This window comes from Saccostrea cucullata, unplaced genomic scaffold (assembly GCF_032062105.1).
Source record: "Saccostrea cucullata isolate Sc308-1 unplaced genomic scaffold, CSIRO_AGI_Scuc_v1 ctg6349, whole genome shotgun sequence".
Lineage (NCBI taxonomy): Eukaryota > Metazoa > Mollusca > Bivalvia > Ostreida > Ostreidae > Saccostrea > Saccostrea cuccullata.
In genome coordinates this window covers 49,040-64,789 of record NW_026938562.1, presented here as the reverse complement: position 1 = coordinate 64,789, position 15,750 = coordinate 49,040, and positions in this window count along the sequence as shown.

Here is a 15,750-nt window from a genome sequence, read left to right as displayed (position 1 = left end):
AATTTTCCTTGTTTTGTTTTTTGTACAATATGTATATCAAGTGTCTGTTATTTATTTACCAATTTCCTCTTGTTCTGATGTTTTGTGCGTCTTGTTTAAAGTTTTTAAATAGCATTGTAATTTTTTACTCATCTGTTGTACAGATGTATACATGGTCCCAGTTTTCCAGGGAACCTCTAGTATAAATCATGTATTTGTTTGTCTGGAATTTAATAATCATTTTATTTATCTGTCTCTCTGTAATGATTTTAGACTCAATCCATTTTATATCTCTGACATTTTTAAAGACAAGCTATATATATATATATTGAAAAATCCAGATAGGAAGTTTACATGTTCAACACTTTTAAAGCCTGGATTGTGCAGCATAATATTTCACGTAAGTAGCGGGTAGTTTGTTGAGACTTCTTTGTGTTTATTGTCATCTCTGTTATAGCCATATAAAATGTTTTTTTTCAGAATTTTCTGTAAGAGATAAAACAAAATTATGATGGTGCTATGCATTCATACTTGTTAGTGCTTTGATGTATACACTTCATTGATACCTAGAATTCAATACATGTATCTTCATAGATCCTGTGTTTAAGAAAATAAAGTTATTTAAATGCATAGAAATTTTTGCTTTCTTCATTTCAAGAACATTCTCGTCGTTACCCCCACCCCTTTCACCAAGTAATTTTTGAGCATTTTAATTTATTTTTGATCATTACTTGCTCTTCTGTTCAATTCTCATTCAGTTGGTTGTTTTCTTGATTACCTTATTAAATAAGATCAAAGTATCATGGATTACTGAAGTTCTGATAAATTGAATGCCATTCTGGAGTCTTCCATGACAATAATTACAGTTTGAAGAGGACTGTACATGAAACTCCTAAATGTTAAGGAGTAAAGGTATTACTGCATGAAAAAGGAAGAAAACAAATAGTGCTCAAACTCTTAAGGTGGATTGATACTCTGATAAGGGAGGTAACTCTTAATGACATTAATGTCTATTATTCCTATATAAATTTGCCAAGTTGTAGTGTCTTGTCCAATTTTGCTCCACAAGCAATGCTATAATTGTTTGCACTTTGTTTTTAATTATAAAATATATTTCTTTTGGAAAATCATTAAGGTTCAAGCAACATTTGATATAATTTGATATAATGTTTGTGAACCTTAAAGGCAATTAAAATAAAAGAAACTGGTAGCAGAGAAGAAGGTGACCTCCAGATCATCAGAGATGAGACCCAGGTGTTGATGAGAAGTCACGGTTCACTGACTTGTACATGCTGGCTACATATGGACACAACCTTGTATACCTGCTAATTTGTGTGTACAGTGTATATAGATAGGAACAACATTACAATTATCTTCTAGTGATACTGTTGATCTAGTCCCTCAAAGTCATTCTCTTATTTATGGGGAGACAATGGACACAGCCACTCAGAGCTCAACAGTTTCATTAGAAACAATTCACTCACTGCTGATGCAAATGAACTTGAAACTATTAGTCATTGAAAATTATGTAGCTTTAGAGAAAAGACTTACATAAATTGAATTAAGGTGTCAGACATAAAGACTATAAATGACTTGGTCTCAACACTGAAAAGCAAAGTAAGTACTACATGTATTATATTGAGAACGATTTTTAAAACAGCTATGAAACAGACAGATTTTGATGTGGAACAAAGTGCTGCTGCAGCAGCGACTTGCCAGATTTTTGACGACGTTCATAAGACCGCAGAAAATGGAATTAAAATTCATAAAACTAAAACCATGCGGGAGAATGTGAACAAAGAATTAAGCTCAATGACAAGACAAAATGAAGAATTACAGAGGTCTATCACTGATCTAAAAAGTAGGTCAATGAGGGACAATCTTATTTTTAGTGGCATTCCAGAAACACAAAACGAAGACTGTGAACCAGTTCCTAAATTTCTCGTTAACAAACTGAAAATCCGGGACCTATAGAATTCCATATGCGACAGCCAACTGTTTACTGTCAACTGCTAACTGCTTAATGCCAACTGCCACTCAGCAGTTGGCAGTAAGCAGTTGGCTGTCGTATATGAAATTCTATAGGAATTCAATATAAATGCATTTCAACAAAGTGTAGTCAAATTCTTATAAAGAAAAGATATATTTATTCTCTCACAAAAAAAGAAGACCAACTTATCAGTCAAAGAGGATTGATCATTTCTTCAGGATGTTTTGCGCATACCCAAACTAGTCCTTCGATAAAATATTATCAATGCGTAATTTTGTTGAAAAAGTCCTTTGACATAATGCTTTCGATATAATTACCTGATTGTTAATTGAGATTTATATGAAAGAGAACAGTCATATATTAGTTTTAAAATATGAGTAAAATAGTTGATGCAGTCTGTTTCTTTTTTAAATTTTTTTTTTCAAAACACTGAAGGAAAATTGCATTTAATCATATTTTCAATTTAATTACAACAAACTGACTACGTTTGTTTTGACTGGATGATTTGCTAGGCACTATAGCTATATGTTGCACTGATTGCAGCAGAGTGCAGTATGGTGCAGTTATACTTGTATTTTAGCAAGCATAACTAGTTAATGCCCTTTTATAAACATTCCCCACCATCCACCCTCCAAAGTCAACCTTTATATACAATTTCCTCTTGCGCCTGAAAGTAAGTTGCAAAATTTGCATAATGTCAGTTTCTTAACAAGTTCGATAATCAAATTATGCCCCTTTGAACAACGAAGACAAAACGATTATGCAAATGTTTAGGCAATATCAACGGATAACAAGTTGGTATACTATATAAGACTAGAGAGTCGCTCACTCATGTAAAGTTTGGTCTTACATATAGTGTGAGTTTCTCTCACTATACAAGTACTGCTAATTGGCCAAGCATGTAGACCTAGCACTGAAAGCGCTCTTAATTGTTCTACAATGGGCGCTTTGTTTGAATGAGTCTGGAGATGTTCAACTCGTCAGTCAGACAGGAAAATTCCTATTTATGTTAATTTTTAGGCCTAACTTAATAAAGACAGACCAAATATGTTTTAAGTAGGCAGTATACGTCAAGCAATTACAATGAGATGCATTGCAGCACTGCACTAGTTGATTTCCTTATTAAAGAGCATCCAGTCTGTCCCTAACTTTTTAAAGAGAAAAAAAATTAACAAGATTTTGTTTAAACTTTATCTTCAATAAATAAAATCATGTAAAACAAAATTGGACTTATGAACCTTTGATTGACATTCCATTGTTATGACATTCTCTCACAAATAAAACAAAAACCCCACTTATCAGTCAAAGAGGATTGATCATCCCTTACCGAAAATATTGCCTTCCTGCAAATATTTGCTGCAAGTCTGCAGCAAACATTGCTGCAAGCTTGCAGCAGACATTGCTGCAAGCTTGCGGCAATGTAGCCAAAGAAAGCATGACAGTCTATACAAAGCCTTGGTGTTTGCAGCAAGTTAGCGGCAAGTCTGCAGCAAGCCTGCTGCAAACATTTTACCATGCAAATGAGGTTTGCTGCAAGTCTGCAGCAAACATTCGATTTTCCAAATAAGGAAACCTTGCTGCAAGCTTGCGGCAAACATTGCTGCAAGCCTGCAGCAAACATTGCTGCAAGCTTGTGGCAAACATTGCTGCAAGCCTGCCGCAAACATTGCAGCAAGCTTGCAGCAAACATTGCTGCTAACTTGCAGCAAACAATTTCCTTATGGTTTTGGCACATTCCTTTGTACAAGCAGCAAGTTCACAGAAAGCCTTTGTCCTGACCTAAATATGTTAAGTTTAGAGAAAATCCACCACATGTTTCTGAAATGATGCAGTTTTATGAAGTTATGATAGGAGGCCCTCTTTACGTTCCTAGACAAAGTTTTCATACCTTTTTAAAATTAAAGTGCATGATAGCGTTTTTATATAAACAGAACTTTAAGAACTTTATATATAATTTTTAAGGAATATTTTTGTGATTACACATTTACTAATTAATTTGATAACATTTAACTGATTTGGGTCCATTAATACTTTTAAAAGGTATACATATGTGATATCAAAAAGAGGACTGAAATTCATAAGAAGCAGATTTAGATTTGACCTAGCATTTACACCAGTTACTCAAACGTGCTTTTAAGAAATATTCTTTCAAATATCAAAATAAATCGAAATCATTTCTTACCAATTAGATATCATTGATAGAATGAACATCTACATCCAGAGTTTGGCACTTTTAATCATTCAAAACGATGTATATTCCTAACAAAATACTGAAACGTGTACAACTTCAATTCCAACATTTCAAAATGGCCAGTTTTGTGTTGACCCAGTATAATCTGCATTTCATTGGCTGATTGGACTTGTTTACTATTCTTGCGAACTTCCTGCAAACATTTGAATAGTGAAAAGTTTCCTGCGAACTTGCTGCGAACATTAAATTGGCATGTATGTTTCTTGCAATGTTCCTGCAAACATGTTGGGTTCCTGCGAATTTGCTGCAAGCTTGCAGCAATTGCTGCAATGTTTGCCGCAAGATCGCAGCTAGCAGCAATCATCTGCGAACAAGAAAATTTTCTTCCTGCGAACAATTTTGTTTGCTGCAAGCTTGCAGCAGACTTGCTGCAGGCCTGCAGTAAACATATCAGTTTGGTAAGGGATTTCTTCAGGATATTTTGCGCATACCCAAACTAGTTCTTCGATAAAATATTATCAATGCGTAATTTTGTCGAAAAAGTCCTTCGACATAATTGTTGGAATGTTAATTGAGATCAATATGAAAAGAACTGTCGTATATTTGTAAAATGTGAATAAAATAGTTCATGAAGTCTTCCAATATAATATTTGGATTGTTAATTGAGTTTTATATGAAATTTAAAGTGTACACTGTAAGTGCGTTGCAATTAAGTGTAGTCAAATTCTTACAAAGAATTAAGATATATTTATTCTCTCACAAATAGAAAAAAAAACCCACTTATCAGTCAAAGAGGATTGATCATTTCTTCAGTATGTTTTGCGCATACCCAAACTAGTCCTTCCATAAAATATTATCAATGCGTAACTCTGTCGAAAAAGTCCTTTGACATAATGCTTTCGATATAATGTTTTGATTGTTAATTGAGATTTATAAGAAAAAGAACCGTCATATATTAGTAAAATATGAATAAAATAGTTCATGAAATCTTCCAATATAATATTTGGATTATTAATTGAGTTTTATATGAAATTTAAAGTGTACACTGTAAGGCATCGCAACAAAGTGTAGTCAAATTCTTATAAAGAAAAGATATATTTATTCTCTCACAAAAAAAGAAGACCAACTTATCAGTCAAAGAGGATTGATCATTTTTTCAAGATGTTTTGTGCATACCCAAACTAGTCCTTCGATAAAATATTATCAATGCGTAATTTTGTTGAAAAAGTCCTTTGACATAATGCTTTCAATATAATTACCTGATTGTTAATTGAGATTTATATGAAAGAGAACAGTCATATATTAGTATTAAAATATAAATAAAATAGTTGATGCAGTCTGTTTCTTTTTTAAATATTTTTTTTCAAAACACTGAAGGAAAATTGCATTTAATCATATTTTCAATTTAATTACAACAAACTGACTACGTTTGTTTTGACTGGATGATTTGCTAGGCACTATAGCTATGTGTTGCACTGATTGCAGCAGAGTGCAGTATGGTGCAGTTATACTTGTATTTTAGCAAGCATAACTAGTTAATGCCCTTTTATAAACATTCCCCACCATCCACCCTCCAAAGTCAACCTTTATATACAATTTCCTCTTGCGCCTGAAAGTAAATTGCAAAATTTGCATAATGTCAGTTTCTTACCAAGTTCGATAATCAAATTATGCCCCTTTGAACAACGAAGACAAAACGATTATGCAAATGTTTAGGCAATATCAACGGATAACAAGTTGGTATACTATATAAGACTAGAGAGTCGCTCACTCATGTAAAGTTTGGTCTTACATATAGTGTGAGTTTCTCTCACTATACAAGTACTGCTAATTGGCCAAGCATGTAGACCTAGCACTGAAAGCGCTCTTAATTGTTCTACAATGGGCGCTTTGTTTGAATGAGTCACAAGACGTTCAACTCGTCAGTCAGACAGGAAAATTCCTATTTATGTTAATTTTTAGGCCTAACTTAATAAAGACAGACCAAATATGTTTTAAGTAGACAGTATACGTCAAGCAATTACAATGAGATGCATTGCAGCACTGCACTAGTTGATTTCTTTATTTAAGAGCATCCAGTCTGTCCCTAACTTTTTAAAAAGAAAAAAAAATAACAAGATTTTGTTTTAACTTTATCTTCAATAAATAAAATCATGTAAAACAAAATTAGACTTATGAATCTTTGATTGACATTCCATTGTAGTGCAGTGCAACATAAGTATAGTTTAATTCTTATGAAGATAAATTAAGAAGAATTAATATGCTGGCAGGAGTGCTGGAGACTGTTAATTTAGATTTGCATGAAAAAGGACATTCAGTCGTATATAAATCAAAAAATAAATAAAATATTTTATCCAGTCTGTTTTTTAAAAACTTTTTGAAAATAGAATCCATCCAGATTTTTAAATAATCTAATTTGAATGAAATAAAATCCGTCCGACTTTTATTTCAAAACACAAAATTTTAAAAATTCCATAGGGACTACAAATCTATGGCACGCCAAATTCACAAAAATGAGCTAAACAGTCGATAAACTAGGTTAATGCGATGTAAACTATAGTTTACGGACTGTAAACGTAAATATAGTTTTACAGATGAAAACTATACTTAAGTTAAATAATAAAATGTTTTGGAATTTAGAAATGAGTTGAAAAGATTTTCCTATCATATCATCTGAAATGGCTACAAGTGAAAACAACAGTAATAACCAAAACTCCTCCTCTACACTATGGACCCCGGCTACTAAAGGTCTAAGTTCCTCATCCCCAGACCCACAAAAGAATCTCGATTCCTCAAAATCTGAACATAAACCCATGGGGGAGTTACAAACCTCCATGATTAATGAACTGATCGTAAAAGCCATTAACAGCCAAGCTTTCATAGGGGCGTTTGCTCTTCTCATTGCTTCGGCAATTACCCCCCACATTCAGGTGATAGTTCAGAATTGCATGCAACCAATTTTAAGTTCCATTCAAGAACAACAAAAAGACATAGAAGATCAAAACGAACAAATACAATCACTCAAACAAATCAACTCTGATCTCCAACAAAGGGTGGATGACCTTGTATGCGGTCTGGATAATCTGGAGCAGTACGGACGCAGAACGTCATTACGTTTCCACAACGTACCGATCCAAATCCCATCCTGTTTGGTTGATAACCAAGGGAGTAATAGCTATTTAAAGTTTGAGCCAATCAGATTGCAGCGCACGTGCATGCACGTGTTTCCATGAAAATTGCTATATATCATGCTGTAGAATATCCTAATGCATGGCAAAGTTCAAAATTTCAAAGGATTTTGTCAAAAAACAAGAAAGATATTGAGACTTTAGTTTCAGTCAATCAGAGCGAAGCGCACGTGCATGCGCATGAGATCTTGCTTTTTTTTACCATGTCATATTGTCTATGTTACTAATATATCCTAATATTATGAGTTTCAAAGCATTTCATCAAAAATGTAAAAAGTTACGCTTATATTCATTATATTGATCATTTCTCGTGTTGCACGTGCGCGCAAAATGACCTTCGTGCCAAAAAAAATCTTTAAAACAACGCAGACAAAATTTAGACAAACAATCGTGTCGAAAATTATCGAAGCAAAAAAGGCCCAAGTTGTACATAGCTTCTGGACATACGATGGCAGAATCTACATTAACTTTGAACTGAAGGGGACCAGATTCGAGGTGAAATCTCTAGAACAACTTGATTATCTATTAAATCGTTAACTATGTGACAAATATCTGTATTTATCTTACAGGTAAAATCCCCCCTTGACAGTCAATGCACCTACATGCATTGCAATCAATCAATCATTTATTTGAATCTCATCACCATTTTACGATAGCGTACAGAGACTACAAAAAACATATAGGTGATTTTACATGTATATACAACAATAGGTCTAGAAAGGCATGCGTGAGTAAGAAACCTAACAAAAACAAAAAAATTGTAGGTTACTATAAATGTGAAGTATGGGAATTTAGGCCGGGGAGCATATTTTATTTATTTTCTTTACAAAGGAGCACAATTTTCTTAGAAAGCAGTGTTTATTGTTTTTCATAATGTTTTTAAAACTAATTATATTCTGGAATTTTATGTGTTTTTCTGTTAAGCAAAGTTTTCTTTCTGTTTGTAGCGAGTTGCACTTTAAAATGTAATGAAACTCATCTCCGAGTTCTTTTAGATTACAATGGGGACAAATTCTATCTTGTCTTGGTATATTAAGCCAGCGTCCACTTTCAATTGGTAAATGATGATTACACGTTCGAAATCTACAAAATGTTATTAAGTCCTTTTTTGATAAAATATTAAAATAGTTTTCAAATTTTAGTTCGTCTTTGTATATTCTATAATTTAAAGCTTTGGGTGAGGTTTGAAGGATTGATTGCCAACTTTGTTTGAATTGATCCAATAATGTGAGTTTAACTTTCGCCTTTAACCATTTAATATTAATTGGGTTTTGTTCAAGCCATACATTTGAGAGTCCACAGTTATTTAAGATATTTCTAATATTTTCAAGCCAAACAATTTTCCCTCCTATTTCGTGATTTATAATGAAGCCTAATTTATAACATAAATTTGCAATTTTAATTTCCTTTCCAGTGATTAATTTTGACCAATAAGATATCATGCGCGTTTTTATTTGGATTTCCATGGGGTGTCGGCCAAGTTCGCCATATATCATAAAATCTGGGGTTGAATCTTTTAAATGGAGTAGGAGTTTACAAAATTTTAGGTGAACCCTTTCTATTATTGCATTATTTGAAAATCCCCAAACTTCACATCCATATAACAAAATAGGTTGCACAATTTTATCAAATAGATCTAGCTGACACTGTATTGATAGGTTATGTAATCTTCCTTTTTTTAATACTTCGTATAGTGCTTTTGTTGCCTTTTCAGCTATTTTCTTTTTTGCCGTTTTAAATGAGCCAGATTTACATAATATAACTCCCAAATAGTTAAATTCTGTTACTACATCTATTTTCTTATCATCATACTGCATCTGTATATTTTCTTCACGTCTACTTTTACTGAATATTAATATTTTTGATTTGTCGATATTTATCTTTAAATTCCATTTTTTACAATATTTACAGAAGCTATCTAGCTGTTTTCGTAGCTCTTCAGAAGATTCTGCAACCAATACAGTGTCATCTGCGTATAAGATTGCAAATAATTTAAAAAATATATTTAGTTTGTTTTCAAACATCTCTGATATAGTTGATAAACCTTCAATATTGGATGCATTCAGGAAATCGTGTAAATCGTTAAGATACATAGAAAATAAAAACGATGACATATTTTCACCCTGTCTAACACCATTTGGACATTGAAAAAAATCTGACTGTTCTTGATTATAGACAATTCTGGATTTTATCTGACTGTACATATTCAAAATAATGTCATACATTTTACCGTTAATATTGTGAGATAAAAGTTTAAACCACAATGCTTTCCTCCATACGTTATCAAAAGCTTTCTCAAAATCTACAAACAAACAAAATAGTTTTTTCTTTTTTGTTTTAAGAAGCTCAAATAAAATATGTATTGAGAATAAATTATCAATTGTTGAATAACCTTTTCTAAAACCTGTTTGATTTTCATGTATTACTTTAAACTCATCAGAAAATATATTTAGTCGTTCATTAAGAATCGATGTGAAAAGTTTTCCAACGCAGCTTAGAATTGTAATTGGTCTGTAATTTTGTGGCTTACTTTTTTCGCCTTTGTTTTTATATATTGGTATAATATTTCCTTCTAACCAACAAGAGGGAATATTACCTGATGAAAAAATTAAATTAAATAATTTTTCATAAGTTGGTAACATCATGTTCTGCGTTGCTTTGATATATTCATTTCTTATACCATCTTCTCCACTCGATTTACTGTTTTTTAGCTTTTCTATAGCTTTTTTAATTTCATTCTGATTTATATATTTGTTAAGTTCTTGGTTAAGATCTATGCACTGTAAGCTAGAGATATCATTATCAACTATTTGGTTAATTTCTTCATCTATTTCCGGAGCTTTATTTAAATCTTTAAAATATCTATATAGTGTATCTATATCTATTGGTGTGTTTTCTTCATGTTTATTTCTTTTTTTATAATTATAATTATTTTCCAATACTCTTTGGGGTTCTTATTTTTTATTTCTTTTAAATGTTTACTAAAATTGTTTCTATATTTAATCTGTTCTTTATCTATGACTTTTTTGTATTTTTTTTCATTTTCTTTATATTTTTTATGTGCATTTTCTGTACGTTTTCTAAAATAATAAACTTTGCTATTCCGGTATTTTTTTCGTGCTTTTTCGCAAGTTTTTGTAAACCAAGGTTTAGAGTTCTTTGTATTTTTATTTATTTGTTTCTTTCTTTTACCGGTATTGACACCTATAGAAATTTTTGCTGCATCTATGTATATCTTATTTAATTTTTCCACAATTTCATTAATTACACCGTCCTTAGCGTTTTCTAACTTGTTTAAATCTAACAATGCTTCAACTTCATTTAGTTGATCAGTATCAATAGACTGTACATATACATGTTCCCTAGAAGGATCCCATGGTTTGATTTTTTCTACACATTCCGTTATATTTGAACAATTCATACTAAAATCATTTTTTTGTAGTTTTAAATACAAAGCAATAGGTTTATGAACATCAGAAAATAATTTGTTTTGTTCAAGTACTTGCATATTCATGATATACTTATGAATAAAATAATCACAAAGAAAATAGTCTACAGTGCTCGAACCTTTACACGTTACCTCTCCTAATGAGTTATCGCCAATACGTCCGTTTACAATTAACAACTTATTTAATTTGCACATTTCCAATAAAAGTTTCCCATATGAGTTTTGAATTTTGTCTTCGTTGTTTCTTTCTAACACATCGTCTATAAGGAAATTTTCATCTTCCATGGTTTCAAAGATTTCACAAAATTGTTCATTTTTTTTATTATCAATGTTGAAAATTTCTATATCTGTTCCGGTTCGAGCATTGAAGTCACCTGCTAACATAACATATTTGTCACTATGTGTTATTTCTTGCATCTCTAGTTCAATTGCACTAAATAAATCCTTATTACCGTATTTTGAATTTTCTGGAGGTATATATATATTTCCGATTAGTAGATTTTTTTCAAAAAGCGTATATTTTTTTGAGATTTCTAACCACAGTACAGCTTTACATTCTGTTTCATGGATATTAATAAAGTTTTTTAATTCATTTCTATATGCTAATATTATACCTCCAGAGTTCACTCTACCATATTTAATTCTATTTTTCATCTTTATTTCAAATCCATCGATTTCAATTATATCTAAGTCATCTGTTTTTGTTTCTTGGAAACACACTATATCATATTGCCCCACTAGCTCTTGAAACTCTGGATAGTTTAATTTTTTCTTTATTCCGCAACAGTTTAATGAGAGGATTTTTAATTCATTGTTTTTCTGCGCACAGCATTGCAGTTGTCCACTGTTATAATACGTAAATGTAAATTTCATTATAAGGTAATAATCAGTTTAAACATGTAATTAGCACAAACTCCCACTTACTCTCCTTAATTACGCAAAGTCATTTGTGTTTCTTTTAGTGATCAGTCTCTTTGTACATATCTCAGTTTTGACTGAAACACTTGGACTACCTTTACGGTATCTTTTCCATTTTTTGTCAGTTTGTTTTCCTTTTTTCAGTCTTTTTGTTTTCTGTTTATTTTTATTTTCTTTTCATCATGTGTTCACAGTTTTGTTATCTACTGCAACCAAATCATGTGCTTTTGTTCGAAACATTTTTTCTCGCGGCTCACTAGCTTATTTTTACAAAGATCACAAATCTCTTTTTAATCCAAGATAGGTAATACTATCCAACAATATCGAGCCGCGATTGGTATCTATTACTGCAAGTGCAGGTGTACAACGAAATCAGAGTTATTCCCCTTATTTAATGCTTCATACATACCTAGCATAAACAGTTGCAATCGTGCATTGTTTTTCAACGAAATATTATACACCTCCACTTTTGGTTTCAGATTCTCGTCCTTCTACATCTTTTATCTGGTGATATAAAATTAAATCCAGGCCCTACTAATGACCAAATACAAACGCTCGATATTTTTCACCTAAACATAAGAAGTATTCGTCACAAAATAGAAAGTTTAGCGACATTTGTCACAGATTTTGACATCATATGTTTTACTGAAACGCATTTAGACACAAATGTATGTAACGCTGACATTATGTTAGACGGGTATGACAAAATTTTTCGCAGAGACAGAAATTCACATGGAGGGGGTATTCTGATTTATGTTTCTTCATTCATTCATGCAACTCGTCGATATGACCTTGAACCTACGTCAATTGAATGTGTCTGGTTAGAAATAAGTGAACCTACCTGTAAATTTTTCCTTTGTTGTATCTACCGTCCGCCTAATAATAAATCATTCTGGGATAAACTTTTATGGTCACTAGAAAAAGTACTAGTATCCCATATATCCAGTAAATATCTCATTGTAGGAGACTTTTAATGTTGATCTTTTAGACGATTCTCGTTCAAATCCTTTACAAGATGTCATACTGAATTATCAATTGACAAACACAATCCACGAAGCAACACGGACTACAAAAAGGTCGAACACTCTTATTGACCCAGTTTTGGTCAGCACAGATTTAAATGCTCTCCACTCAGGCGTGATAGACACTGAGAAAACACTTAGTGATTGTAAAGCTACAATACCTATGTATTTCTCAAAACTTGTATTAAGAAAAGCGAACCTTATATAAGAAAAATATGGGATTATAAAAATGCAGATATAACAAAACTTACTGCTTTAGTTGAAACTACAGATTGGGGATGTTTAATTACCAAGGTAGAATCTATTGATAAAGCTACCGAAAATTTTACATCTACATACTTAGACAGCGTTAGAGAATGCTTTCCTGAGAAATTGGTTATGATAAGACCCAAAGACAAACCTTGCTTTGATTCAAAATTAAGAAGAACACTTCGAAACAAAAAATATTAAGAGAATAGGCACTAAAAACTAAAAACCGCTTGATTGGGCAAATTTTAGACAAATTAGAAAAAGTTTAATAACATTAAAAAGTATGTAATTAAAATTTACCAAAATGATATTGAATCTGAACTCAATGATGCAAACAAAAATAATTCAAAGATATATTGGAAACTAGTTAAGAAAATTTTTAAGACCAAATCAAGATCAGACATTCCCCCATTACAATACACGTCCAAAAATGGCGGTCGATGAGATAGCGTTTTCAGATGACGATAAGATAAATGTTCTAAATGACTATTTTGCTTCAATTTTAAGTGTTAATGATGAACATTCTGATTTACCCGAAGAAACCTCCATGTGCAACACAACATTTGATAAAATACATATTTGTGAACAAGAAATAATAGATATTTTATTAATGCTCCCTGTAAATAAGGCCACTGGATCAGACTCTATCAGTCATAAAATGATAAAAGCTACCAAATTTACTATTGTAAAACCTTTTCATTTATTGTTTAATCGTTCACTGAATAAAAACATATTTCCAAACATTTGGAAAATTTCTAACGTTATTACACTTTAAAAAAAAAGATGATCCCACGGTTTTGTCTAACTATAGACCGGTTTCATTGCTTAGTTGTGTGAGTAAAGTCATGGAACGTATTTATTTAAGCACTTATACAGCTATTTTCATTGTAATAATACATTTTATGAATATCAAGCTGGTTTTCTACCTGGTCACTCTACTGTATATCAATTAATTGAAATGTATGATAACATTGTTAGACAAGTTGATGAAGGGAAATTTTCTTGTATAATATTTTGTGATCTGTCTAAAGCCTTTGATCGTGTCTGGCATAAAGACCTTTTATTTAAACTAAAGATGTATGGTATTAATGGTGATATGTATCACTGCTTAAAAATTTATTTAAAAAAACAGAATGCAAAGAGTTATGTTTAGGAATTTGTTAAATCTAAATGTTAAATGCAGGCCGGGGTACCTCAAGGTTCTGTGTTAGGTCCTTTGTTATTTTTAATTTATGTGAATGATGTCGCTGATAAAATGTCAAGTTTTTGTAGACTATTTGCCGATGACAATAGCTTACAGCATGCTTCTAAATGTGTAAAATCAATTGAAAGTAATTTAAATAATAATCTTAAATCTCTAAAAGAGTGGTCAAAAAAGTGGTTACTTAAATTTAATGCCTCCAAGACTAAAGTAATGTTTTTAACACATAAAAGTATTTAGAATCCCCTAAGTTTCTTTTCCAAGGTAACCAATTAGAATACGCTCACACCCACAAACATTTAGGAATAACATTTTCATATAATTTCAGTTGGTCGTCCCATATTGAATCCTTACTATCAAATGCATACAAAAAATGGGTCTATTGAAAAAGCTCAAATTCAAACTACATCGAAAAACTCTTTCACTGAAGTATACGTCATTTATACACACCCAGCTTGAATATGCTTCAGTAGTGTGGGGAGGTTGTTCAACATCAGATTCTGAAAAACTAGAAAAATTACAACTACAAGCAGCCCGTATGTTACTGGTCTGACTCTATTAGCTTCTAGAGAGTCTTTATATTTCGAAACTGGCTGGGAGCCACTTAGTGATAGACGCAAGCTACATAGATTACATACTATTTATAAAATTCATAATTATTTACTTCCTGATTATCTCTGTGATATTATTTACGTTTCAACGCGTCCACTTATCCAACACGAAACTCTCAAAACTGTAATATACACATGTGTAGATTGCAAACTTATAAATCATCATTTGTACCAACTGTAGTAATGAAATTCATTATCGCTAGAAATTAGAAACTCCTGCTCGCTATCTACCTTTAAAGGAACGGTTGCACAAATAATAGCAGTAGTTCCAGCTTATTTCAGTTTCGGAAAAAGACGTAATAATATATTACACACCAGACTTCGACATAACTGTGCATTAAATATTGATCTTTATTGGTGTAACATTATATCAAGTCTATCATGTTCTTGTGAAAAAATAGAAGACACTCACCATTATTTTTTCTCCTGTACTAACTATACTGAGGCCAGGAAAGAATTTTTCGACAAGTTTCTGAGATTCGATAAGGTTCACATTGTTGACAACCATACGTTACTGTAGGGCGATTCATCTTTAAGTGTTGCTGAAAATGAGTATATTTTTTTCCATTGTAAATTCATATATTCAGCAGTCTGGCAGATTTAAATGATTTTTTGTACATGATTGTGTATAGCATTTGTACATCACACACGTCCTTGCAGTTTATTATTAATCATGTCATGTGAATTTATCAATATTTTTCTAAAACTATGTAACACATATGTAGATTAAACTTTATAAACTTTCCATGTAGGGAGAGGGCGAAATAAGTTTTGAGAACTTGTGCCCACACCATTGTATATGTATATTACAATAAAATATGTCCAATTCAAAAGATTTTCCCGTTATTTCCTAATCATAAGGAGCACATGGATGTTCCGGTGGTCCGTGTTTGCTCTATTCCTTTTTGTATTGCTTTTTTTACTTTTGAGCTTGAATGGTGTTTGTTATCTCC